This window comes from Cebus imitator, unplaced genomic scaffold (assembly GCF_001604975.1).
Source record: "Cebus imitator isolate Cc_AM_T3 unplaced genomic scaffold, Cebus_imitator-1.0 Scaffold100, whole genome shotgun sequence".
NCBI lineage: Eukaryota > Metazoa > Chordata > Mammalia > Primates > Cebidae > Cebus > Cebus imitator.
In genome coordinates this window covers 2,204,267-2,230,849 of record NW_016107415.1, presented here as the reverse complement: position 1 = coordinate 2,230,849, position 26,583 = coordinate 2,204,267, and the positions used below count along the sequence as shown (strand labels likewise).

Here is a 26,583-nt window from a genome sequence, read left to right as displayed (position 1 = left end):
CCTGGAGTAGGGGCTACTTGAGGCCAGTGGCTGCTATCTCTTTACAGCACTCTCCTCCATGGTCTGTAAGTGGACACATACACCCCAGCCCACTTGTACACTGAATACTTTGTGTGACTGAATTTATTCATTTGTTGTTGAGTCAGGGTCTGCAGGACAGACCCCCATAGTGGGTTCTGACTCAGATGTTGCATAACATCATTTTCATCACATTTATTTGGCAAAAACGCTGCAAAGCCTGCCAAAACTCAAGGTCCCACTCAATGAGAACATCTGTAGAGAATTTGAGACCATTTTAAAACACAGAGGTTTAAAAGTTTTCTATACTATAGAATTTTATAAATTTACCAAGGAATTGTTATATTTATGGGGGATACAGTATATATTATTTGTGAGGATATGTATGAATGTACGATAACTCATTGAGCCAGTGTTTTTAACAATATACTTATTCTATTTTTTCTTATTACTCCTTGTTTTTTGATCCTGAGGCCTCCTTCATAGTCTATTTGTCTAATAGACTTATGAGGTTAATGATCAATTCCCTTACCACTCTTAGAATATGGAATTTATTAGTCATAAAACTAGCCTTAGATTATAACTCAGGGGTGAGAAAAACCTATTTGGTTGCCATCAGTTTTATTAAACAAAATAGAGGGATGAGAAAGAGTGTAGTTACTCAGAATAACTTCCACATTTGGACAACCTCGATTAACCATATTGGCTGTTTTCCTAAATTTTATATATATGAAAAACTAGTTGTATTTGTTATCAATGTTATCAACTCTAAAAAAACACGTGCCTGAGTTCAAACATGACTCTTCAAAAATAGATAAATAGAATTATATCAAACTAAAATCCTGATGCACAGCAAAGGAAATACTCAAGAGAGTATAGAGGAATGCGAGATATATTTGCAAACTATATGTCTGGTAAAGGGGATTATATATATATATATAAATTCAGCTCAATAGTAAGAAAACAATCTGATTAAAATAGGCAAGGAACTTCAATAGATTTGTCTGAAAAGAAGACATACAAGTGGCCAATAGTTTTATGAAACATTGTTCCACATCACTAATCATTAAAGAAATACAAATTAAAGTCACAATGAGATATCACGTCATACCTGTTAGAACAGCTATTATCAAAAATATGAAAAACGACAAGTGTTGGTGAGAATGTAGAATTAAGGGAACCCTTGCACACTGTTGGCGGAAATGAAAATTACTATAATCACTATTTTAAACAGTATGGCAGTTACTCAAAAAATTAGAAATAGAACTACTACGTGATCCAGCAATTCCACCTTGGGGTATATATCCAAAGAAATGAAAAGGCTATATCAAAGACATATTTGCATCCCCATGTTTATTGCAGCACTATTTCCAGCAACTAACATTCAAAATCAATCTAAGTGTCTCTTAATGAGTGACCTAATGAAGAAAATGGAGTATATATACATAGTGCAATACTATTGAGCCATAAAAAGGAAGAATAAGAAAATTCCAACATTCGCAACAACATAAATGAACCTAGAGGACATTAAGTTAAATAAGCCAGGCACAAAAAGATAAATACTGCATGATCTTACTTGTTTGTAAACTCTAAGAGTCAAAGTCATAAAAACAGAGAATAAGAGTTCACAGCTCTTTTCAAATTTGTCTAGCAGATTTTCCATTTTTTCCCAAATCCACCCTCCCACCCCCTGGCCACCGCTGTGAAAAAGCATATGACAACAATGACAGTAAACACCTCTCAAAACAGAGAGTAAATCTGTGGTTACCAGAGGTTGAGGGATGAAGGATTGGGAAAAAAACCTTGTCTCTGATATTTGTTAGCTGAAAGACTTAAGACAAATTAAGAGTTTTTCGTTTTAGTCTCATTGTTTGTGAAACATATTTGATAAAAATATTCCAAAGTGTTATTGTAAGAATTAAATGAAACATACTAAAAGAATGGTTGTCCTAAAGTAACCACGTAAATGGAAGCTGCTACTATCATCACTAATGCTCATTTCCTTTTCATGCCATGCTTTCATTAATGGAAGAGGTGGCTCATATCCATGCCTTCTAATTCCTTCATCCAGTTTCTCCTTCTCAGCTTATTCTTTGTGTTCTCTGAAAATCACTTTCTCAAAGTTCACCACATGTCAAAGGTCTAAGGCTGTCTAAGGTATATCTAAGGCTGAACTTTGGGTATGGGAGAAGAAGTGGATGTTTTAGAATCTCAAGCCATATGCTATCTTAATGGAAGGAGATGGGAAAGATTCTCAAAGGCAGGCAGAGATGCCAGGTTAGAGTAGGAAATATCCACTGACTGCAGGATGGAATTGAATAGTTCTGAGTCTCAGAAGTCAGTTACCTGTGATGATAGTCTGGAAAGTCCAGACAAAAACTCAAAGTCCAAAATATGAAGTCAGGAGCTAGTGCAGAAAGAACAAAGATATAGCAGTGTACTAGTGGATTAAAATAGACTCGCGACAAATGACATCCTGAACACTACATTTTGCACACAAAACTCTACACATACACATTTTGGCATATTTCTCTTAGGCTGGGAACATTCCCTTAAGGTACCAGGATGGAGATAGATACAACCCTTTGTCAGGCTTTTCTGTTCATGTGGGTAAGACTATCCTGTTCTGTGTTTTCTCATTGGAAAGCTACCTTTTAGTCTGGGATATACCTGGAAAATTCATTGACTACCTGGTGTATCCTTAGATCCAGAATCCTCCTATTTCACAATGGCATGAGTTGAGCAAGGTTCATTCTGCCCTCCTCCTCCTCCTTCTTCTTTATTGCTAGAGTGTACTGTGGAGAGGGTAAGAGCATGATAGGTAACCTATAGGATGGATAAGTAGGATACTGTGTGTATATTGTAGGTACGTGGGAATAATTCATGTACTACTTATGTATATGTGTGTGAAGCTTCACATGGGGAGAGAAAAAAAAATAGTAAAATCTGTGATTTCTCATCTTAGTTCTTGGAATTAGCCAAAAATCTGCTCCCCTAAATGTGGTTTGAAGGCAGCCTCACCTTACTACCTACCAGAATTATCCCCACAATGTATGTTACATACAATTCCTGGTTGCAAAATGAGACTGACATAAAATAATCATGTAGCTTTTTAGTGTAAAGTCTAAGAATCTCCAGTGGTGAGTAAGCAGTTTTGCCAAGTCAGCAACTCTAATCCACTGTCATATTACTTCTTCACATTAGGCAACATTTGCAATATGGTTCCTACTAGTTTTACCAACTTGACTGTCCTGAGGCAGCTGGAGGTCAGGGTTTTACATTGGAATGGAATAAATAAATGAGTCCAGGGTTGAACACTGACTACTATAGTGCAAGGACACTGACTATTATAAGTGCAGGCTGTGAAAGATGGTATGGTACAAAAAAGTCCTGTAAATAAAGATGGGATTCTCAGCTCAGAGTGGTTACCTTGCTGAAATTATGGAAGTAAGGAGATATCAGAGAGATGGAATATGATATTGATATAGGATAAACAACAGTGGAAAAATTTATTGCAGCATGGGTGAATGGAGTGCAGACTCTAGAGAAAACACTCAGACACTGAGTTATGACAGTGTTTCCTCTGCTCGAAAGGTTGGTATGTGATGTTTCCTATAGCTCCAAGATTTTTTCCTTGGCCAAATCCTTCTTGCAACACTGACTCAAAAATTTTATAAAAGGATACCAGATTTAAAATAAATAAAACCCTAACCAAGGTGACTATGCAATGGATAAGCACCTTTACCTCCTTGTCAACATGATTTATTGAGTAATCAGTAAGTGATATTGATGATATTCAGCTGCCCTAAAACAGCTGCATAAGACTATGCATCAGTAGGATGCCCTGGAGGAGATAAGTGACTAGCAAGGTAGAAAAACTGAAAAGACCACAGAGTTTAAATCTTCTCAGAGTGAGGTGGTCCATAGTAGCTCAGCCTTTTCTCTCATGCCCATTGTGGGACCTGAATGTGGAGGAATTTTTGGACCTTGGAAGCTGTGCTTTGATGTCAAACTGAGTTGCCCTGTGTGTTGCATTGTGGTCCTACATGTATCCTTTCTGAAAGCTAAATAAAGTTGGCTCTGGGTATAGCTTTTTCTGTCTTGTGAGTTTGACTGTTACTCTGAACTCCAGGCCGCTGCTGCTGTTCAAGCTGAGAGCTTCAGATTCCATGATTCTTTTTGACTAGGAATTGGTTGTTAAAGCCTTTGGACTCTGTAAAGTATCAATGACCTTTCTTGTAATGCCTTTGTCAATTCTAGTTTGCATTCCTCTTGATATTTTTGCCGCATGTTGAATTTAACCACCCTTCTTCTTTGGGTCTCTTTTCTCCTTCAATTCTATGACATCGTTCTTGATCTTCTTTTATAAAGATGACACCATCTCTGTTGAGAATGGCTCCTCTTTTAGTATTCTTCTGAGGCGTAATCCTCTGTGTCTTTTTACCTCCTGGCTGCCAAAGGCAGATGACCCATCCACAATGCTTGTGTAAGTTTTTTATTGTTATGTAACAAATTGCCACAACTTAACAGCATAAAACAATGTCCATTTATTATCACACAGTTTCCATAATTCAGGAGTCTGGGAACAGCATAACTGGGTACTCTCACAAAGTTAAAAGAAGATGGGGAGGGATCTCAAGATGGCCAAATAAGAGACAGCTCTGGAAAGCAGCTCCCAGCGAGAGAGATGCAGAAGCTGAGTGGTCTCCACAATTCCAAACGAGATACCAGGTTCATTTTGTGGGTCTGGTTGGACAGTGGGTATAAACCAAATGCGGCAAGTTGTGGCAAGTCAGGGCACTGACTCACCCAGGAGGTGCATGCAACCAACCGGAGGACCAGGGGATCTCCCCATCTGGGACTTCAGTTCGAATACAGTGCTCCACCCAAGCCCTCTACCACCCACGGAACAGGAGATCTCTGCCGTGCTGAAAAACCTCAGTGAGCTGCCTGAACAGGGCAGAACAGTGACTTTGCCAGAGTTAGGGCTGCCAGCATAGATCTAGGCAGAAGCACTGACCAATGTGAAAGCCAGAAAGCCAGCTGGATGGAGCCACCCACCCTGAAGAAAGAAGGGGAACTGAAAACAGGGAAACAGCCCATATGGCAGGACAGGTCCCCTCACCCCCTGCACAAAGCCCAGCAGGCTAAAAAAACTCTCACTCCAGAGTTTCGTACCCAGAACATCAGTTAGAGAGGGACCAGGAATGATTGAGCTTGGCAGGGGGAAGGGAAGACGCCATTGCAGAAGCAGGCATAATTTTCCTGAGTAAATAAAACATGCAGCAGCTCCATCGAATTCATGGCAGCCCAGTAGCACCTCTGTAGGCAGACAAAGGAAAGGCTGCCTCCCCAAGCAGCTACCTGAGATCAAAACTATATAAATCCAAGGATGTGGGAAGAAACCAGCTCAAGAAGAACAAAACCATCCAAAACCAGAACACCTCTCCCCCACCACAAGTTCACGACTCCTCACCGGCAAGGGAACAAAGCTGGACAGAAAACAAATGTGATGAATTGACAGGAGCAGGCTTCAGAAGGTGGGTAATAACAAACTTCTCTGAGTTAAAGGAACATGTTCTATCCCAATGCAAAGAAACTAAAAACTTTGAAAAAAGGTTAGACGAAATGCTAACTAGAATAACCAGCTTGGAGAAGAACATAAACTACTTGACGGAGCTGAAATACACAGCACAAGTAGTTCAAGGAGCATGCACAAGTTTCAATAGCCGAACAGGTCAAGAGAAGAAAGGACATCAGAGACGGAAGATCAACTCAATGAAATAAAATGAGAAGGCAAGAAAAATAAACAAAGAATGAGAAGAAATTAACAAAGTCTTTAAGAAATATGGAATTACGTGAAAAACCTAATCTACACTTGATCAGTATACCAGAAGATGATGGGGAGAATGAATCTAAGCTGGAAAACATGCTTTGGGATATTAGCCAGGAGAACGTCCCCAATCTATCAAGGCATGACAACATTCAAATACAGGAAACACAGAGAACACCACAGAAGATCAACCCCAAGGCACATAATCATCAGATTCAACAGGGTTGAAACAAAGGAAAAAATACTAAGAGCAGCCAGAGAGAAAGGTTGGATCACCCACAAAAGGAAGCACATCAGACTCACAGTGGATGTCTCAGCAGAAAGACTGTAAGCCAGAAGAGAGTGGGGGCCAATATTCAACATCCTTAAAGAAAAGAAATTTCAAACCAGAATTTTATATTCAGCCAACTAAGCTTCATAAGTGATGGAGAAATAAATTTCTTTACAGACGAGCAATTGCTGTGAGATTTTGTCACTACCAGACCTGCCCTACAAGAGCTCAAGGAAGTACTAAACACAGAAAGGAAAAACCAGTACCAGCCACTGCAAAAAAGAACCAAATGGTAAAGACCAATGACACAATGAAGAAATGACACCAACCAAAGAGCAAAACAACCAACCAGTAATAAAATGACAGGATCAAAGTCACACATAACAATATTAACATAAATTGTAAATGGACTAAATGCCCCAATGAAAAGACACAGACTGGCAAATGGGATAAAAAGCCATGAACCATCATCGGTGTGCTGTATTAGGAGACCCATCTCACGAGCAAAGACACACATAGACTCAAAATAAAGGGGTGGAAGAAGATTTACCAAGCAAATGGAGAGCAAAAAAAAGCAGGGGTGGCAATCTTAGTCTCTGATTAAAAAAAAAAAAATCAAAAGAGACAAAGAAGGGCATTACATAATAGTAAAAGTATCAAAACAACAAGAACAGCTAACTATTCTAAATGTATATGCACCCAATACGGGAACACCCAGATATATAAAGCAAGTCCTTAATGACATACAAAGAGACTTAGACCCTTGCACAATAATGGTGGAAGACTTTAACACTCTACTGTCAATATTAGACAGATCAATGAGACAGAATATCAACAAGGAAATCCAGGACTTGAACGCAGATCTGGACCAAATGAACTTAATAGACATTTACAGAACTCTTAACCCCAAATCCACAGAATATACATCCTTCTCATCAGTACGTCACACTTACTCTAAACTTGACCACATAATTGGAAGTAAATCACTCCTCAGCAAATGCAAAAGAAAGGAAATCATAACAAACAGTCTTCAGACCACAGTGCAATCAAATTAGAACTCAGGATTAAGAAACTAATTCAAAACCACACAACTTCATGGAAAATGAACAACTGACTCCTGAATGTCGACTGGATAAACAATGAAATGAAGGCAGAAATAAAGATGTTCTTCGAAACCAATGAGAATCAAGACACAACATACCAGAATCTCTGGAACACATTTAAAGTAGTGTCTAGAGGAAAAGTTGTAGCAATAAATGCCCATATGAGGGCAAGGAAAGGTCTAAAATTGACACCCTATCATTGAAATTGAAAGAGCTAGAGGATTAAGATCAAAAAAACTCAAAAGCTAGCAGAAGACAAGAAATAACTAAGATCATAGCAGAACTGAAGGAGATAGAGGCACAAAAAACCCTTCAAAAAATCAACAAATCCAGGAGCTCGTTTTTTGAAAGATCAACAAAACAGACCACTAGCCAGACTAATAAAAAAGAAAAGAGAGAAGAATCAAATAGATGCAATAAAAAACGATAAAGGGGACATCAACACCAATTCCACAGAAGTACAAACTACCATCAGTGATTACTATAAACAACTCTATGCACACAAACCAGTAAATATAGAAGAAATGGATAAATTCCTGGACACTTGCACTCTCCCAAGACTAAACCAGGAAGAAGTTGAAACCCTGAATAGACCAATAACAAGGACTGAAGTTGAGGCAGCAATTAATAGCCTAGCAACTAAAAAAAACCCAGGTCCAGATGGGTTTACAGCCAAATTCTACCAGACGTACAAAGAGGAGCTGGTACCATTCCTTCTGAAAGTATTCCATACAATACAAAAAGAGGGAATCCTCCTCAACTCATTTTATGAGACCAACATCATCCTAATACCAACACTGAGCAGAGACACAACAAAAAAAGAAATTTTTGGCCAATATCTATGATGAACATTTACGTAAAAATCTTCAATAAAATACTGACAAACAGAATGCAACAGCAAATCAAAAAGCTCATTCATCATGATCAAGTACGCTTCATCCCAGGGATGCAAGGCTGGTTCAACATACACAAGTCTATACATGTAATCCATCATGTAAACAGAACCAAAGACAAAAACCACATGATTATCTCAAAAGATGGCAGAGAAGGCCTTTGACAAAATTCAACAGTCCTTTATGCCAAAAACCCTCAATAAACTAGGTATCAATGGTATGTATCACAAAATAATAAAAGCTATTTAAGACAGACCCACGGCCAATATCATACTGAACAGGCAAAAACTGGAAGCATTTCCTTTGAAATCTGGCACAAGACAAGGATGCCCTCTCTCACCACTCCTATTCAATATAGCATTGGAAGTTCTAGCCAGAGCAATCAGGCAAGAAAAAGAAACAAGGGGTACTCAATTAGGAAAAAAGGAAGCCAAATTGTCTCTATTTGCAGATGACATGATTGTACATTTAGAAGACCCCATTTTCTCAGCCCAAAATCTCCTGTAACTGATAAGCAACTTCAGCAGAGTCTCAGCATACAAAATCAATGTGCAGAAATCACAAGCATTTCTATACACCAATAACAGACAAACAGAGAGCCAGATCAAAAGTGAACTCCCATTTACAATTGCTACAAAGATAATAAAATACCTAGGAATACAACTAACAAAGGATGTAAAGAACCTCTTCAAGGAGAACTACAAACCACTGCTCAATGAGATGAGAGAACATAAACAGATGGAAAAATATTCCATGCTCATAGTGGGGAAGAATCAGCATCGCGAAAATGGCTATACTGCCCAAAGTAATGTATAGATTCAATGCTATCCCCATCAAGCTACCAATTACCTTCTTCACAGAACTAGAAAAAACCACTTCAAGCTTCATATGGAAACAAAAGAGAACCTGCATAGCCAAAACAATCCTAAGCAAAAAGAACAAAGCTGGAGGCATCATGCTGCCTGACTTCACACTATACTACAAGGCCACAGTAATCAAAATAGCATGGTACTGGTACCGAAACAGAGACACAGACCAATGGAAAAGAACAGAGGCCTAAGAAGCAACACCACACATCTACAATCATCTGATCTTTGATAAGCCTGAGAAAAACCAGCAATGGGGAAAGGATTCCCTGTTTAATAAATGCTGTTGGGAAAACTGGCTAGCAATGTGCAGAAAGCAGAAACTGGACCCCTTCCTGACACCTTACACTAAAATTAACTCCAGATGGATTAAGGATCTAAACACAAGACCTAACACCATAAAAACCCTAGAAGAAAACTTAGGCAAAACTATTCAGGCCAATATCCATGATGAACATAGATGCAAAAATCTTCAATAAAATACTGGCAAACCAATTGCAAGAGCACATCAAAAAGCTTATCCACCATGATCAAGTAGGCTTCATCCTGGGAATGCAAGGCTGGTTCAACATAGGCAAGTCTATAAACGTAATTCAATGCATAAACAGAACCAAAGACGAAAGCCACATGATTATCTCAACAGATGCAGAGAAGGCCTTTGACAAAATTCAACAGCCCTAGGGGAAGGACAGTGGGGGATGGGGAGGGCTAGGAGGGATAAGGAGGGGAGAAATACCAGATGTGGGTGACGGGGGGATGAAGGCAGCAAACCACTTTGCTATGTGTGTACCTATGCAACAATCCTGCATGATCTGCACATCTACCCCAGAACCTAAAGTACAACAACAAGAACAACAAAAACTCTACATTTTAAAGTAATGAAATTCATAAAATTCTATTATCTAGTTTTTTAGTTTTTGTTCTTTGTATGAAGACATTTCCCATCCTTAGATGCAATAATGTTTTGTTTATGTATGCATTAGTTTTTATTATATCTTTCCTTCTGATTTGTTTGGGTTGAATTTTCCTTTTTTTTGTTAAAGTGAAATATTAGGTTATTAATTTTAGATTTTTCTTCTTTTCAAATATAGACATTTATAGGTATAAATTATCTTCTAAGTACTGCTTTGGATGCATCCCAGAACTTTCAGTATGCTGTAGTTTCATTTTTATTCATGTCCAAATATTTAATCATTTAAGCAATTTCTTCTATGATCCATTATTTAACAGTGTGCTGTGTAATTTTCACATCTTTTTGAATTTTCTTCTGTGATTGATTTCTAATTCCATTTTTGATAAGATAGAATACTTTTTGGGAAGTTTAATCATTATAAAGTTTTATTGAGGCCTGTTCTATGGCCTCTATATGGTTTAAGTTGAATAATATTCCAAGTGCATTGAGAAAAATGTATAGTAGTCTGCCTATCCACAGTTTTGCTCTCCGAAGTTTCAGTTACCTGTGGTGCCATGTGATATTTAGAGAGACAGGGAGACAGAGAGAAAGAGAGAGAGACACAGACCATATTTATGTAACTTTCACTATATTGTTATAATTGTTCTATTTATTAATAAACTTTTACTATGCCTAATTTATAAATCAAACTTCATCATAGGCATGTGCATATAGGAGAAAAACACACTATATATGTCAGTACTATTATCAGTTTCAGGCATCCACTCGGAGTCTTGAGACATATCCCCTGCAGATAAAGGGGACTACTGGGTATTTTGCAGTTATTGGGTAGAATGTTTTACATCTCTCTACGAGATTTACGTTAATACTTAATTAATTTACAATGTTGTTCAACTTTTCCACATCTTTGTTGATCTTCTGCCTAGTGATTCTACCCATTATTGAAAGTGAAGTACTGAGGTCTCCAGCTATTGTTATTTGTCTGTCTATTTCTTCTTGCAGTTCTGTCAGTTTTTCCTTAAGGCATTTTTAGACATTTTTGCTAGGTGTATATCCATTTATAATTTTATGTCTTAAATTATGAATTCTTTTATTAAGATGTTATTTTTTGCCTCTAGTAACAATTTGTCTTAAAGTATATTTTGTCTGATGTTATTATGGCCACTCCATGACTATCTGGGTACTATTGAATGATCTATATATTTTCCTAACATTTTAGTTTTAACTTTTTGTGTCTCTGAATTTAAAGCTTTTCTCTTGAGGACAGCATAAAACATACACTTGGAATCTGCTTCTTTGTAATTCTTAAAAGGTATATATTTTATATATATATGCCTTTGAATAAAGTACCAATTTACTTCTAACTTAATTGAGGATAGGGTAGTCTTTATGTCTGATGTTTTATTTGTTTTCTATGGCTTACATCTGTGATTTTTTTTTCTTTTTTAGTTTTTCTATTTTATCATTACTGACTTCTTTTCTGTTAAGTATTTTCTGGTATATCGTTTGAATGTCCCTGTGATTTATTTTAACCTTTGTTCTTGAACTGTTTTCTTAGTGATTTCCCTTGGGATTACAGTTTACATCTAACTTAAAGCAATGTAGTTTGGACTAATAACAATGTAATTTATAATAAATAGTATACAAATATTTGCTTTGACATAACTCTTTCTCATGGTGTCTTTGTACTATTTTCATACAAAGTACATCTTTATGCATTATTAGTCTTTCTTCATAACTGAAAATTATCAAGTCGTGTATCTGTCTCATATTGAATAGGAGAATAAAGATGTTTTAAACAAAAATATATTCTATTATTTTTATTTTTGCTTTTAATAATATTTATTTTATCCTTTAAAATTAAAAAAAATTGTGGGTATATAGTAAGTGTATATATTTATGGGGTACAAAAGAAGTTTTGATATAGGCATATACACAGGATGAAATAAGCACATTATGGGGAATGGAGTATCCATCCCTGGAGTATTCATTTTGCTTTATATGGATTCAAGTTGCTGTTTAGTGTTCTTTCATATTGACCATAGGGATCTCCTTTAATATTTCTTGTACTACTAGTGATAAATTCTCTGTTTTATTTGTATCTTAATTTCTCTATTATTTTTGGAAAAATAGTTTTGCTAGACACAGAAGTCTTAGTTGATAGTGTTTTTCTTTTAATGATTTCTGATAATAAATCTTTTGTTAATCTTACTGAGTATTGATTACACATGATGAGTTGCTTTTCTCATGCCTTTCAACGGTCTTCATCTTTTAACAGTTTGACTATGTGTCTCAGTGTGAATCTCCTTAGTTTATTCTACTTGGTGTTCATTGAACTAATTGGATATATACATTCATGTTTGTCATAAAATTTGGTAAGGTTTTGACCATTATGTCTTCAAATTTTTTTAGACCTTTTTTTCTCTCTCCCTTCATTCTGGCATTCTGAATAAGTGTAAAATAGTATGCCTGATGAAATTCTACAGATTTCTGAAGCTCTACTTGTTTATTTTTCCTACTTTTTTCTTTTTGGCCTTCAGACTGGATAATCTCAGTTGATCTGTCTTCAAGTTAACTGATGTTTTTTTCTTCTCAACAGTTCAAATCTGCTGCTAAACTGCTCTAGTTAATTTTTTCATTTCAGTAATTGTTCTTTTTAATTTTCCATTTTATTATTTTAAATAATTTCTAACTCTTTATTGATATTCTCTATATAGTAGGTATGAGAGGAAAATACATCTTGGGACCCCAAAATCACAAAGCCAAAGGGGAAAGTCAAGATGGGAGCAGCTTAGGGAAAACCTGCCTCCTATTCTATTGCTAAAAAAAGATAGATACTAAGATAAAAAAGCTACATACCTCTCCGACAAGGAATTTCCTTGTAGACAACAGACAATCAGAACTCAAAGTCATCCCTCTGCTCACTAAGGTAAATGAGATAAATGCATATCTGACTGCCCCCTTAGGAAAGGCTAATCCGAAACTCAAAAGAATGCAACCATTTGTCTCTTCCTTACTTCTGACCTGGAAGCCCCCTCCCTGCTTTGAGTTATTCTGCCTTTCTGGACCAAACCAATGTATATCTTACATAGATTGATTGATGTCTCCTGTCTCCCTAAACTGTGCTCTGACTACCTTGGGCACATGTCATGAGGACCTCCTGAGGCTACGTCATGGGTACACATCCTTAACTTTGCAAAATAAACTTCCTAAATTGAATAACTGTTTCAGATATTTGGGAGTTCACATAGGAAATCATTCTCATTCCCTTCTTTACTTCTTTATACAAGGTTTCCGGTAGTTATTGGAATATACTTCTATATTCCAATAGAATGTCAGTTCTTTATCTAGTAAGTCTGACATCTAGGTTTTCTCATGGACAGTTTTTATTGACTTTTTTCATATGTATAGGCCTATTTTTCTTCTTTCTTTGAGTGTCTCATCTTTATTAATGAAAACCGGACATTTAAAATGATGTAATTTTTAAGTTATAATAATGAAAGAAGATTATCAGCCCCACACACCTGGGTTTGTTGTTGCTGCTGTTTGTTTGTTTATTGACTTATCTGGACTATTATGCAAAGTCCGAATTTTTGGTTGTATGTGGTCTACAAAATTTCTATTTGGTTACCTTCTTGGTCAGCTAATGATTGGTTAGAGATCATCTTAATGCTTTGAACCAATGTGTGTTGGGTACATTTCAATGCTTTGGTAGGCAGTTTAAAACCCCACCACAGACTTCTCTTTTTTGCTTTCTAGAGCCTTAAGGTCTGAGAACAATGATTTGTCTTCTCAAATCTTACCTGGCACAGGCCATGTGCACAGCATACATGAATGATTTCTAATTCCCAGGAATATGTGAAAGCTTTACTAAGTTTCCTATGGATATCTCATTTTCAAGTGCTTTTATTTTTTAAATTAGCCTCTTATCCTGAATTGGTAATGTTATATCAGGCAGCTGTACTATTATCCAGTTGTCATTATTTTTTTCTGTAAATGCCCTTCTAGTATGGCTGTTTATACTAAGCAATCTCTGAGTCTGGTCAAATAAAGACAAATCTTGAAGATGAAGTTTTCAGTGAGCTGTCATAAATAGTGACCATTCTTTGAGAATGAGGCGTGTGACGGGCTACAAATCAGTGCTACCCCTTCCAATGGCTCGTAGTCTATCATAGTTGCAAGAATGTTGGTTTTCAAGGTCACGACAGAGCTGGAAAGGGAGATAAAATTTGGAAATGCTAAATTATTACAAAGCTTACTGTTTTTACAAGATTCAACTTTTTTTTTTTAACTAAACACTTCTCAGATGTGGCAAACTTTTGCATACTTTCCAGAACTTAAAAAAAGTTGATTTTGACAGGATTTTGGGGGCCATTATCCTCGTTATGGTTATGAGAGTATAGATTTTCAGAGGGCTTTGTTCTTCCATTCCAATAGTTGAAACTGATTCTTATTTTTTTTTTTAGAAAGTTCTCTAGTGCCATTCAGAAGTGGCTAGGCTACTTCTCAATTCTTGTAATTAGCATTATTGTTGTAGTAATGTAGCACAGCTACCATCCAGTCTCCAGGAGCTGTGATTCTCTGTATTGTCCTCCTACTGGCAGCATCAAAAGTAGCTAAAATTTTGTTTAAATGGAAACTCCTGGGGCCCAACCCAGGTCTAGTGAATAAAAAACTCAGGTGGCTTGACACTGTAGACTATAGGCATAAGTTATTTTTGAAGTTTGTCTGAACTTGGAAAGGATTTGGAATAGCATGAATTCGAAAAATCATTCTTTACAAGGTAGGTGGTCCATGTGAAGAATATCTGATTTCAGAAATCAAAGGTTATTGATAGGAAAAGGCATACAGACAAATCAGATTTGACTACATTTCACCCATATCCCATTATGACTACTTTTCAGTTCCAGGCCTGCTTATTTCCCTAATCTTCTATACAATTATAGCAGTATAGTTTTACTCTTTCCCACCTATGTTCTCTTAACCTTATTCTCACAAAATATCATAGAGAATTGTCTTCCTACAATTAATTTGGATAAGAGATGGAGATTTAGAACCAAGAGAATTTTAACTAGAAGCTTTCTGGTTCTTTAGTTAGCGCCGGTGGCATTATATATCCACTCATCATCTATTTATTCATTCATTTGTTCCACAAGTTCTCATTGAATAAGAAGATGGGGAATTCTGGACCTAGCTTCAAAGGCAGATGAAGGTACTAGGAAGATACTCCAAGTCTGAGAAGCATAATTAAACACTGTATTCACAAGAAACTATACAAACAACAACAACAACAACAACAACAAAATAACCAGACTTGGTGGCACTTGTTGTCCTAGTTACTCAGGAGGCTGAGGTGGAAAGAGCTTGAGCCCAGGAATTTGAGGTTAGAGTGATCTATGATCATGCCACTGTACTCCAGACTGGACAACCAAGTAAGAACTTGTCTCTAAAAAAATTAAAAAAAAAAAAAGAAAAAATTTAACAAACAGGCTTGAGAGCCAGTTGCATAGAGATGAACATGAAAGACTGAAGACTTCTTTGGAAAAGAGAAGGAAAATTAAAAGGTAAAAAGAATAAATCTTGAGGAATGCTCAGAGTTAAAAGGATAAGAAAAAGCTATTATTTAAAAACAAAAATCCACTTGATTGCTAATGGGATATTTCCTGTGAAAGATATACCATGCAGAAGTGAGAAAATTTGGCTTTCTCAAAGAATGCTGATTTTCTCAAATTGTTGTCCTTGGCTGGAAAGGGAAGGGCAGGTATATGAAGAGAAGGTGATTGAAGGGTATAAAAATACACTTAGAAGAAATACGCTCTAATATTTGATAGCATAGTGGGGAAATTATAGTTAATAATAATTTTTGTGCATTTCAAAATAATTAGAAGGGAATTATAATGTTTCCAACACAAAGAAAAGATAAGTGATTGAGGCAATAAATATTCCAACTACCCCACATAATCATTATACATTGTATACATGTACCAAAATATCACATGCATCCCAAAATATGTCCAACTCTAATACATCAATAAAAATATATAGTCCCCGGACCAGCAGTGTCAGCATATCTGGGGACCATTTCGAAATACAAAACCTCACCTCGCCTGCTGGATCGGAAATCTGGGAGTGAGTCCCAGAAACCTATTTTTTGACAAGCTTTCCAGATGATTCTGATGTACACTTAAGCTTGAGAGCCACCGCTGTAAGAAATTACATCCTGTGGTCCACAGAGGTAATTCATGGGGATTCTTATATTCTTGTGGAGAGTAACATGCTGATTAGGGAAGAGATTATGTTTTTGTCCTGTTTAATGGCTTGTTTTGAATGTTCTCTCTATTTATTAATTGAGGAGAAAAGTATCAACCTAAACTCAGGGTTTTGCCAGGCAGAAATTTGGTAGAATATACATTATTATTAGAAAGCATAGCATCAGAAAAGCCTTAAAACATATGAAGGGCTTCTTAAGTAAGTCTTGAATTATTGCAAATGAGATCAATCTGTGTTGAGGTTTCAATTAGAAAAATATATAATTTTGAATTGGGTTGGAATATAGTCAAACCTAATCTTCTGTATTCAAAATTTCCTTCTTCAATGACCAACAAAAAGAAATGAAGCTCATCTGAATTTCCCTAAAGTCTTGTGAGAAACTAAATAATAAAAGAAAAATTCAATGTAATCCCAGCACTTTGGGAGGCCAAAGCAGGCAGATCGCCTGAGGTCAGGAGTCTCAAGACCAGACTGGCCAACATGGTGAAATCCTGTCTCTACTACAAATATGAAAATTAGCCAGGCATGGTGTCAGGTGCGTGTAATCCTATGTACTTGGGAGGCTGAGACAGGGGAATCACTTGAACCTGGAAGGCAGAGGTTGCAGTGAGCCAAGATGGCACCATTGCACTCCAGCCTGGGAGACAAGAAACTCCATCTGAAAAAAAAAAAAAAAAAAGAAAAAGAAAAATTCAATTATGTATTGAACTTGCTAAGGCAGAAAAACTTTGGACATATTAGAATGATTCCAAAAAATAAAACAACAAACTCTTCTTGTCTGGTAAAACCAGAATTCCTGCATGTATACACCACATTTTAGAAAACAGAAAACACACAATGCTATGTCAGACTGTAAAAGTGAAGTATAATAACTCCCAGTTAAATTAATGGCTATGGTTAAGTGAGTGCCTACTATGTGCTAGTCTTTGTGTTAAGATTGTTACTTTTTACTTGGAAGCCTGTCAAGAGGCCTGTTATAATTTCTGTTTTACAGATGGCACTCCAGCTTGGATGACAGAGTGAGACACTGTCTCAAAAAATCAGAATTAAAAAAACTAAAACATATCAAGCTCTTGATTCCATCTTATAAGAAATCCTGTGAGAATAAATTTCTAAGTCCTCAGACAGGAATGCTTCAAACCTTCTGGAGCTGATGAGACTTTCTTTCTCGATACATTTATTATTACTAATCACATCGCTAAAAATAGGAAATGGACTTCTCTCTAGATGCACCAAGAGCCTTATTCCTGGGGTACATTTGGAATGTGAATGGAAAAGTCAGAAAGTACAGATTAAATTTTCATAGTGTACTAAGGAAACATTTGAAAATTTTCTCTCCTGAACGTTATTTCTGGCATCTTACATGAAAATATTATCAATATTATTTCTACAAAGAAAGACCATGGGAAAGGCATCTTAGAGATGAAGTACTTAGAACATAGTATTGTGGTAACCTTAGCTACCACTCTGTAATTTGGGAGTTACTTATAGTGCCTATCTTGAAGGGTGGTGGTGAGCATTACACTAGGCTGCACAGGTAAAACCCTTAGCACTGAGTCTATCACAGAGTCATATCATTGTCATCACTGTCATAGTCATCTTCATCATGGGTTTGCACAAACCCAAACAGCCTTCACACATGGCCCACTGCGATCTTCCCTCATTCACAGTGGTCAATGTAACCTCTTACTAAATAAGTGATAGTGTCTATTTGGACTGGGGTAGGATCCTCAGGACCCATAAATAAGGCCCAAGAGTCTCATTTGGCCTTTTTTTGCATTTAGCATAAAAAAAGTTAAAAAGTAAAACAAAATCTCTTTTGCTGTCAGATATTTGATGAACTATGTAATCCAGGCTTTGGCCAAAGGGGCAGGATACATGTGCTACTGAGTGCCACGGTGTTTAGAAATTGATGTCCTGCAGAGTCAGAAAGGTACTTGTAAGTGAGGTCAGAGATCTGATTTACCAATGTATGCCTTTGGGAAGAAGGTATTTTGATCTTAGTGTCCTGCATTAGCTCTACGTCCCAGTTTATTTTTCAAAACCAATGCAATCTCAGTACCTCAGACACTTTCCAAAGTACTCATTCCTTCTTCCTCCCTCTTTTGTAATGTATTTTTGATTGTTAAGTTTCTGTTACATAGTTACTATCCAATCAATAAACATTAGCCAGGTTTTTAGAGAAACAGGCTTGATTTCATGATATCACTCTTAGAAAGGCTTTTATTTATCACTCTAGTCCACAAAAGTTCACAGTTGATGCACTATACAGACTAGGCGGCTGTGCTGCCAGGAGCAGTTCCTATGCCTGAGGCTCCCCTTAGGGTCACACTGAATGAGCACAGAAGAAACTCAGTGATTGTCAAGAAACGAAAACAAACAAACAAACACAAACAAACAAAAAAAAGTGCCCAGAGTCTGGCCTTGAGTACAGATTTAGTGCATGTAAAAGCCTCTCTCTCCCACTGAACTCCCCATTGGTGAGTGTATGTGACTGCTCATCCCCCATGTTAATCATGAGTGCAAAGCTGTGTGCCTGTATCTAGAGGCCACAATGGGAAGTGGCACTCAGATAATGGGATTCCTGTCAGCAATTGAACTAAATGACTCAGGTCAGTGGCCTCTTTGTTAGAACTGGGGCCAGGAGGAGCTGAATGACCCTGAGCAGGGAAGGTGGCGCCTGGGAGTCTAGGCAGCCCTGTAGGGTTGGATAGACATCAGGGAATTGAAGCCGATCCTGCAGGAAGCCAGGCTTTGGGGTCATTCAAACCTATTTCTGATGTAAAACTATTAGTTCTTGATTGGAGCTGTGATGGAGAATAGGGGTGAGCTGAATTTTAGTAGCACAGGAAACCTACAAAGTACGTCCCCATTGCTGCTTGTGACCTCCAGCCCATTGTAGGAAATTCAGAGCTTCGGAGAGCAGCTTCCTTTTTTAATTTTTTCAGTGAGCATCTTCTTTTATCCCACTGCTACTGATGTGCATATTTTATATGTCTGGAGGAACTTAGTCTAGATGAGTGGCTGGCAAACTTGCTACAAAGGGCCAGATGGTAAATATTTTAGGCTTTGTGGTTATACAGTCTCTGCCACAACGACTCAAGTCTGCCAGTGTAGTGTGACAGAAGCCATCGGCAAAACATAAACAAATGAGTGAGGCTGTGTTTGAATTATACTTTATTTATAAAAGCTGGCAGTAGCTGGAATTTGGCCCACAGATCACAGTTTGCAGACCTTTGCTCTAGACACTGGTTTTGCCTACCAAGCTTTTTTCCTACTAACACTAAGAGAGGACCAACAGATAAATCCATGGTGCTTTTTGACGTTGATGCAGCCACCTGGTGTTCTAGTCTCATGAGTGGCCTCCTTTGATGCACCTGAGTAAGGATGGGGTAGTGCTTGAGGCAAAGCTGTGATCAGTACCAACTTTCTACTGCTCCCAACCTTAAAGGAGAATTTTCTTCAGTGAATTTTTGGCTTAAGAATGAGGTTTCCCCAAGTGTTGATCATATCCTCAACCAAATCTCCCTTCAAAAGTCAGGTAAGAATTTTCATGAAGCCACTTAAAGGAGTACTGAGATTGTCCCAATTGCATTCACAAAGGTGACAAAGAGATGGAATATATTCAGAGTTGATAACTTCAGCTAACTGAAGATTCCATGACATGCCATTTAACTAAAAGCTATTTAGTTGAAAGAAGTGATTTCTATTACTGATGATTTCATTCTTCAGAAGATTGTAAAAATAAGGTTCTACTGCATAGGATATCATTAAGAGTAATAAGAAAAAAACAGGCTGGAGATGTAAATTGACAGGACTGTTGAGGAGGAATGATGACATCATTGGAGATTTTCATTATGTCCATGAATTGTTGAGTAGAGGCAAAACAAATAACCAGAGAAAATAGATTCTTTCCTAAAAAAGAAAAACGTAAAAAGAGGAATTTGTGGGAAAAAAGGATAAAAAAGATTTTTGTTTTTCGTGCCTTAGGCCAGAAAATTAGCAAAATCCTGGCCTGACATTTGATTAAATGATGAAAATGACTTATAATAAGATCTTACTTTCTTCCAGATAGATCACACAGGTAAACTAAAATAGTGACTCAAAAAATAGTAACCATGGATTTCAGACAAAACATTGATCCTTTTCTCAGGTTTTACCCATCTTCTCCTTTAATGTATTTTTGAGATTTTTTTGAAGATCCTGTGCCTTGAGGATATTTGTTAAAAGATTATGGTTTTAAGCCTCACCCCAGTATTATTGAGTTAGAATTTCTAGGTATGGGCACTAGGGTATCTGTGACATTAATGGACATTTTAGTAAATCTCAGTCATACTGAAGTTTGAGAAGCATCAGCAGTCCCATCCTGTTGGCCAAAACCTTCTCTCATTCATTGGGCAAGTATTTGGAAAAGATGCAATTTTATAGATTGACTTGTCTCCCCACAAAATTCATTATATTGGAGCTCTCGTTTCATTATTAGTGTATCCTTGAAATAGGTAATTGAAGTTAAATGAGGTCATGAAGGGTGGGGCCCTAATCCAATCTGACTGCTGTTCATAGAAGAAGAAATCTGGACACACACAGAGACACCAGGGAAATGAGTGCACAGACGAATTACTATGTGTGAGGATGCAGCAAGATGGCCATCTGAAAGCCAGGAAGAGAGCCCTCAGGAGAAACCAACCCTTTGGACACATTGATCTAGGGCTTCCAGCCTTTACAACTGTGAAAAAATAAAATTTTGTTGTTTAAACTACCTCATCATGTGGTATTTTTATGGCAGCCCTGGCAAACTAATATGAAGGATAATCAGATTGTTGGGGTTTGCAATCCACCAGCTGAACTCCACCACAGTATAACATTGAACAAAGTATTTGTCTAAGACTCACTTTCTTCATCTGTAAAATCAAGATAATCACAGTATCCACTTTGCCAGTTTATTGAGATGATTAAATGAAATGCAGGTGACCCTGGAACACTGCAGGGGTTAGGGGTGCCATCTCCCACACAGTTGAAAATCCACACAGAATTTTTGACTCCCACAGCCTACTGTTGACTGGAAGCCTTACCAATAACATAAGCAGTCAATTAACACATATTTTGTGTGTATACTGTATTCTGAGTTACTAGTATTATATACTGTAGTATATACCATATTCTTACAATAAAGTAAGAGGAAAGAAAAGCTATTAAGAAAATTAAGAAAGAGAAATATATTTACTATTCATTAAATGGAAGTGGATCATCATAAAGGTCTTTATCTTTGCTGTCTTCATGTTGAGTAGGCAGAGGAGGAGAAGGAAGCGGGGTTAGTCTTGCTGTCTTTGGGTGGCAGAGGTGGAATAAAATCCATGTGTGAGTGAACTCACAATATTTAAACTCAGGTTGTTCAATGCTCAACTGTAATCCATTGTAGGGACTCAGAAAATGCTTGCATAAGTGAAGTTCATGATGCTGGGTGCACCTTTTGCAGCATCCGGAGGAAGGCAGAGGAATAGGGAAAGTAGGCAATGGTGAATACCAAAGTGGGGATCAGAACCTCCTCCCTCCTTGACTTTGCTTTTCTACTTTCCTCTCTTTTTTCTACCTTTTTAGTCACTAATTTAGTCTCTGGACCCCTCCTTAAGAACTTCTATCTTTTTCATTGACTAAATAATCAATTAATGAATTCAATCACACATTCTTTAATTTATTCTTTGAGCAGAGTGGTTGAGCGCCAGTTTTCTTGGAGAGCGCAGGGGTAGAGTAGGATCATGGTTTCACTTCTTGGCATATAACACAGGTGACATTTCTGCACTAACATTTATGGTTTAGAAGGGTCCATTATGTACATTTTCAAGTTTGGATGCAACAGCCATCCTGGAAGATGGACCAAATAGGTATCATTCCTATTTCTGTATGTGAAAACCAAGGCTAGTTACTGCAGAGCTGTTAGCTGGGGTTGCTTGAGTGGGAACTTACTCTGACACCACTGAACATGTTGAAGTGTTACTCAAGTGCAACCACATCAAGCTGTGTATGACAAGTTCTGTAAGAAAACTGTTGACTCAGTATTGTAGCTTCAGGTGGAAAAAATTCATGTCTGGATGAAATAATCAGGAAAAGCATAATGGAGGAGGTGGGATTAAAACTGAAATTTGAAGAAAGAGAAGAAAACTCTAACTTTGTTTTCTTAATATGAAAAAGAAAAATCCCCTAAACCTGGGGTTTGAAGTAAATTCATATGTCACAAAGAGTAGATGTGGTATGCTTCAGATCATCTATCTCATTGCTAATAAATAAATGAAATTCAATATAATTATTTGCCGGGTTCTGTTTAGTTGTTTATTTCTATTTAAGCAATCAAGTTTTAATAAAACATGGGAAGAGATAAATCAAACTTAATGAGTTTCCAAATACACACCTTTTATTCAGGCCCCCACCAGCCTTTCTCTTGGGTCCCTGTCAATGTGATGAGTGGGGAATGACCAAGTTGATGAAGATACTCAGAAGGCAGAGAGAAACAGGAGCACTTCCAAGAGTTGAGACAGAAAGAATGGTTTTGCTGATAGCTGATAAAATTAGGCTTTTACATATTTTAAAGGAGTAGGTGCTGCTTCCTAGAATGTTTATTCTGAAGTAATCATAAAAATAATTAGCCACTTTACATAATCATTATCAGTTGATGATATAATTGTGTAGTAATAGAAAGCATACCATTGATTATTATACCGCAGATTAATAAAAACACATTTTACTCTAAATTAGTCTCATTCAAAGCAGAAAAAAATAGAAAACGCATAGCTGAACCATTATGTAATGTTAGAAACCTCGATGACACTTTTTCTTTGATGTTTGTTTAAAAATCTCAAGCCAATTCATTCACGTTATGTAAGTTAGGATGACAGACTGAGGTCAGCTTCCTCATTTTCTGTGCGTGACACACACATAACTCTGGGAGAATACAAAACTTCTATTCAATAAATTGGCCCTTGTTTATTCTCTATTGAACTGAAAACGACAATAATTCATCACTAACAAAACATATACTCATTCGGCACAAATATTTTTAAATTTATAGAACGTGCAAAGGTCTTTCTTTTGTCTTGTTTGTTTCTGAACATTGCTTAGTGCTGCAGATTCTCCCCCAGGGTTTTTATCTGTGAAGTGCAGTAGTTCATTTACATATTTCTAGTCTCATGAAAATTTAAGGGTATAAGACCAAGAGACGGATGTCTACTTGACATTCAGGCTGCAAACAGCCCTAGATCAATTAAATTTTTGTTATTTTTCTGTTTATTTTAGCCATATGATGGACTAAATTAGTATATCCAATTAAAAAACTTAATAGCAAGTTAAATTTGTACTTCAGATAAATAATGTAGACCCTTATGGTGATTCTTAAAAAACAAAACACGCATTTTTGTTTGTATTCTTTTGGTAGCAACATGTTCTCCCAAACTCTTCTTTAAACTGTAATGGTGTTAATGACGTATATGTCTGTGTAAATACCTGGAGAATTCACAAATAAGATTTTTTTTAAAATTCTGAGCTTTTGATGTAACTGTGCACTGCATAACCCCAAACTGCAAACTAGGTTAAATTTGGTAGTGTTCACCTTGGCTAGAGCCAAGATAGATAAATAATGATTAAAATGCAGGTGAATTTTTATTTCACAGGGAAAAAAGACTTCTGAGATGAAGCCAAGAAAAATATTGAATACTGGACAAAGTGTTTATGTTAAGGTGGGGAAAGGATAGAAAATAAATAAATAAATAAAGAGGAGAGAGAAAGAAAAAGGATGGTGGCCGTGTATTAGGGCCCAAAAGTAAACTGGTGAGATCAGGGAATGAAGTAGATTTCAGTAACTGCATCTGCCTTCATTGGATCTTTGCAGAAAGTCTGGAGCCCAACAATGTAGGGTGGGAGGAGGGCAGAGGTAGAAGACTCTCAAATGTATGCTTTGTACACTATTATGCAACCAGCCTACATCATTACTGTAAAATTCTGTACCTGTGTTTGTATATGAAACCTGTTTTATATTTTTTAGTTTTTAAATATATCTGTAACTTCAAAAATTGGGGACTCAAATAGTCAATAATTCTGTTCACTAAATATTTCTGGTTTGATACTACTGGGAAAGTTCTGGTTTCCTTGTGGTTGGATAAAGCCATGTAGCCAATGCTGGCAAGTGAATTATAAACAAAAGAATCACGTATACATTCTAGAGAGGACCATTAATTGCTCATTTAAGACCTCCCTGAAGTCTTCTTCCCTCTGGAACAGTATGACCTACTCCATCAGCCTGGGTTCTTGAGAGAGTGAAGTCACCAGCCCCTCTAAAATATGATGGATAAATAGTGTTGATGACAAATAAACCCTTGCTGTTTTAAGCTACTGAGATTGAGGGACTGTGTTAACTTGTTTTCCCGGGTCCGCAAGGGGCATGGTTTCAAAGGCAAGAAGTTGCCAGCACCATGCCTCCACCCACCTCCCCATCCGGAAACCTATCCTTCTTTGTCTAACTTTACCGCTAGGTAAAATTCCAGGTGAACTTCCTTTGTTCAGAAAGCCTGCCAAAAGCCCTGGAAGGAGCGGCTCTGTTGTGGGCCCAAGCAACCAATCTGGAATCAAAGTCAAAGATCAATCACTCCAGAGGAAGCTTGAAAAAACTCCTCTCATTGGACAAGAACATGAATGGGGCAGGAATAACTTTGAAGTTAAAAGCCCACTGCCCTTTACCTGTGTGGACTCCTTCTCCAGATCCCCTCCCATGGCAACATGGGACCTGTCTGTCTTCCTCTCTACCTGTGCGGATTTCCCTCTCTGGGATCCCCTCCTGCAACAGCATGAGAGCTCTCTCTACTTCTTTCTCTCTCTGCCTAATAAATCACGCTCTACAAAACTCTTTGGGTCCATGATATTTATAGGAACAGTAAGCCCACCACACCTCTAGGGCCTCTTCCCCCATTCCTGGGGCAGGGGAAGTCAAGCACCTGTAACACCTGGTTACAAGATATAGGGGCTTGTTGGTATCAGAATAACCTAGGTTACCAGGCAGAAATATGTCTTCAATTATGTTTTTAGATTTTCTGTTTCTGGGCCAGTTCTAGTTGAGTAAAGACAACAATTATTTCAACAGTTTTATTCTCCCCTTAACACAGTAAAATCAAATCCCTGCCTTAAGATGCAGGGTCTGTGTCTTATTTTATCTCCCCAAACAGGATCTCTACTCTCTGTGGCTCTCTTTTCATATTTGGTCTTTATACTCTCTCTCCTTGCCTCCTCACATCTGGTTTTGAATACAGCTATAGAATTGCAATCATCTTTCAGTTCTCAATGGTTATTTTACCAGTCCAGCTCTTTTCTAGGACCAGAGTCTTCCTGGAATGCCCACTTTAATGTCAGAGAGCCCACTGCCTGCCTTTGCCAGGAAAAGGTCTGGAGCTCTGCCTCTTTGGCCAGTCCAGGGTTTGGAGTTCTGCTTTCTTTGGATAGCATGCCCAAATCTACCCCCACCAGTCAGTCTGATTCCTGGCTGGAAGCTGTGCCTAACTGGAAGTGTCAGTGCCAACCTGTGCTGAAACACAGACTATTAGTAGGGTGCTTCCTTGGACTTGGTGTTTGGCCTATGTAGCTATGTCTCTAGAGCCTACTGCTGAAGCTGAATCCATTTTCCAAATGTTGGCTTCACTACAGTGTTCAACTCTGCACTTGATTCTGGCTCTTTCTTCTTTCATGCTGGTTCCATATGGGAAAGTATGACCCATGATGGCTCAGAAGCAAGTTCAGAAGGGAAAAGTGATTCCCTGATGAGCTAATTTGGAAATAGAAAGCTTAGTAAACAGACCAACAAAAGAGCATTAATAACAAGGTCTGGAGAGAGAAAAAGATTATGAATTTCAGGTTCTAATTGCTTAGAGTCAACAGGCAGACTGGCCAAAGCACATGCCCAGAGCACAGAAAGGTAATCTGAGACAGGTGGCTGGACTTATTATATAGGTCTTTGGAGCACTAGGTCAGGAACCTAAAGAAGACTTCAATTATTCATATTTCCAGGGTAATTAGACACAAAGAAAAAAGAGTAAACTGTTTCCAGAGGAAAGCAAAAACAGAGACAGCCTATTAGGTTGCCTGTGATAGTACAGCAGCTGCATTTCTAACTCTCGCATTCTATTTAGACCAGTGTTTCTCAAAGTGGCATCCACACATCAGTGGCCTAAGTACCATAGGTTGGGTCAGGTTGATGATGTGAATAAATGGACCTGTGAAATAATAATACTTAGATGAATGTGTGAAGATTCTGCTGTCTGTTAAGAAGAACATGGGTCCTTTGTCAAAGAGTCTAAAACCAAAAAGGACAGACAGAAGCCCAACAAATTGTTAAATAGGTTGCCATAAGCAAGCACACATGTAGAAATTATTTACGTTTCT

The 26,583-nt window shown here is 37.4% G+C and overlaps 1 non-coding gene across 1 annotated transcript; it reads left to right on the top strand.

Moving 5' to 3' along the window:
* Window positions 1–1,637: 1,637 nt before the first annotated feature.
* On the top strand, window positions 1,638–1,697 carry LOC119472427. The gene has a single exon (XR_005201579.1). It is a non-coding gene; the product is annotated as a U7 small nuclear RNA (small nuclear RNA).
* Window positions 1,698–26,583: the final 24,886 nt, after the last annotated feature.